Source organism: Crinia signifera, chromosome 7 (genome assembly GCF_055691185.1).
Source record: "Crinia signifera chromosome 7, ASM5569118v1, whole genome shotgun sequence".
In the NCBI taxonomy this organism is placed as follows: Eukaryota; Metazoa; Chordata; class Amphibia; order Anura; family Myobatrachidae; genus Crinia; species Crinia signifera.
Window position 1 is genome coordinate 16387919 of NC_139223.1, and position 3154 is coordinate 16391072.

Genomic DNA, 3154 nt, shown 5'->3' on the forward strand with positions numbered 1-3154 from the left:
GCCCCACGCCCCGTACAGCGACTGGCGCGGCCCGTCAGTGAGGGACAGCTGGGTAATAAACCAGACTACAGTGTGGCACAACAGACTCCGGTGTCCGTGTACTTGGAGCATAGTTGCCTACCCTCCTGCATTCTGCAGGAGACTCCCTGACATAGCAGCAATCTCCCCCTCTCCCTCATTAGTCTAGCAATCTCCCTCATGTCACCTAGCCCACATTACACTGTTACACCATAGTTACCTCCCCTCCTGCATTCTGCAGGAGACTCCCTGAAATAACAGCAATCTCCCTCTCTCCCTCATTAGTCTAGCAATCTCCCTCATGTCACCTAGCCCACATTACACTGTTACATTTTTGGGGAAAAAGAAATGAGAGATAGATACATTTACATCAAATCATCACAACCATTTGTCAGCACATTACCAAGTATAGTATCTGTTACTATCTGCTTTGGGGCTCATCTACATTTGGATAAAAGTCATTTTTAAAGATTCCTCTCAGATGTAGCAGTACTCACCCACGCTTCTAGGTGCCACGTTCACAATCTCTTTTCACAATCTCTCCATATATGGAACTAGACACGCCCTGTGGGTGGCGCATGACACGCCTCCTCAATGGAGCGATGCACAAAACTCTATTACCAGCTATAATTTCCCTGAAACTAGTTTTCAAAAGTAGGCAAGAATGAGAGATAAAGTACCAACCAACCAGCACCTAACTGACATTTTTTCAAACAGCCTGTCACATTGCAGTGAGGAGCTGATTGGCTGGTACTTTATCAAGGCTTAAAACAATAACCCCTTATTCCATATTTGGACGCACAGTTTTGAAGCACTTGTCCCCCATCATATCCCAACTAGGCGTCACGGCATAACCGCCACTGATCGGGGAACTGGTCACGTTACAGTGCTGTAAGAACAGGCAGCGTTAACACAGATATTGGGGATTCGCCCTCCTATTTCTAAACTGGGGGCACTGAGTTATAAAAGGCCGTGATTTCAGAAACACTCGTCCTGATTCGGATATAGGCCCTTATTCAGATCTGATCGCAGTACAAATTTGTGCTCATAATGGGCAAAACCATGTGCACTGCAGGTGGGGCAGATGTAACATGTGCAGAGAGAGTTAGATTTGGGTGGGGTGTTTTGAAACTGAAATCTAAATTGCAGTGTAAAAGTAATGCAGCCAGTATTTACCCTGCACAGAAACAAAATAACTCCCCCAATTGTAACTCTCTCTGCACTTGTTACATCTGCCCCACCTGCAGTACACATGCTTTTGTCCATTTTGAGAACAAATTTGTACTGCGATCAGATCTGAATAAGGGCCATAGAAGCAAGGTTGATGTTGCAGTGCAGTGATTTGTTTGCAACTGCGCCATTTCGCACCGAGCGTGTGCCGCAATGGTCTTGCGGTAGTTTTTGGGGCGCTTCAGATTGCGATCCCGTATGCACTAAAACTGACTGACACATGAAATAGGTCGACATGGCTGAGGTCACCAGGGTCAGAAGGTGGACACAAGCATTAGGTCAACAGTCAAAAGGTCGACATGAGGTGTTTTTTGTCCCGAATTATGACGTTGTTCAACATGGCCGCCGTATCAATGTCCCGCCTCACCATGATTCCGGCACGGAGCCTCGCTGCTCTCGGGAACACTATTATATTCTCCCTCCACGCCGTAGTGGATGGTAGGGTATGAAATACCGCACGTCGGCACAAGTCGGCTAAAAAAAAGGAAAACGTGAAATACTCATGTTGACATTTTGACTGGACCTTGTTGACCTAGATCAGCTGAACCTTATGGTGCTTATATCGGATATCGACAATACTGCTCATACGCTGCGTTTGCTTCCATTCCTGTTGTCATTTTATATTTCCTGCGTATAGCAAATATAACCCCAGATGTTTAACACGTGACGAGATTCTATAAATACAGGATTTAGGCCACTTCCTCCGAAAACCACATCACTAGGTAATTAGTGTCAAATGTAAAGATTATTAGTCCGTCGTAAACTAATAACCTGGAAAGTGTTTGTGTGGAGAGGGGGGGGGGGAGCAAACAGCCTGTGTGGTGTCTGCCCTGGTGAGGTCTCTGACTGGGCACACTGAGACAGTCAGTACCAGCCGGCCAGTCCCTGGTTCTCTTGCTCTGAGACTGCCAGTACCAGCCGGCCAGTCCCTGGTTCCCTTGCTCTGAGACAGTCAGTACCAGCCGGCCAGTCCCTGGTTCCCTTGCTCTGAGACAGCCAGTACCAGCCGGCCAGTCCCTGGTTCTCTTGCTCTGAGACTGCCAGTACCAGCCGGCCAGTCCCTGGTTCTCTTGCTCTGAGACAGCCAGTACCAGCCGGCCAGTCCCTGGTTCCCTTGCTCTGACACACTCAGTACCAGCCGGCCAGTCCCTGGTTCCCTTGCTCTGAGACTGCCAGTACCAGCCGGCCAGTCCCTGGTTCCCTTGCTCTGAGACAGTCAGTACCAGCCGGCCAGTCCCTGGTTCTCTTGCTCTGAGACAGCCAGTACCAGCCGGCCAGTCCCTGGTTCTCTTGCTCTGAGACAGCCAGTACCAGCCGGCCAGTCCCTGGTTCCCTTGCTCTGAGACTGCCAGTACCAGCCGGCCAGTCCCTGGTTCCCTTGCTCTGACACACTCAGTACCAGCCGGCCAGTTCCTGGTTCTCTTGCTCTGAGACAGCCAGTACCAGCCGGCCAGTTCCTGGTTCTCTTGCTCTGAGACAGCCAGTACCAGCCGGCCAGTCCCTGGTTCCATTGCTCTGAGACTGCCAGTACCAGCCGGCCAGTCCCTGGTTCCCTTGCTCTGAGACAGTCAGTACCAACCGGCCAGTCCCTGGTTCCCTTGCTCTGAGACAGTCAGTACCAGCCGGCCAGTCCCTGGTTCCCTTTCTCTGAGACAGTCAGTACCAGCCGGCCAGTCCCTGGTTCCCTTGCTCTGAGACAGTCAGTACCAACCGGCCAGTCCCTGGTTCCCTTGCTCTGAGACAGTCAGTACCAGCCGGCCAGTCCCTGGTTCCCTTTCTCTGAGACAGCCAGTACCAGCCGGGCCGTCCCTGGTTCCCTAGTGTGGATTTGGATCAGGTGCTGGTGTCAGAGCTATGTATGGAGCAGTGTAGCAGAGAACTGCTGATGATGAAACGCAATACAAAG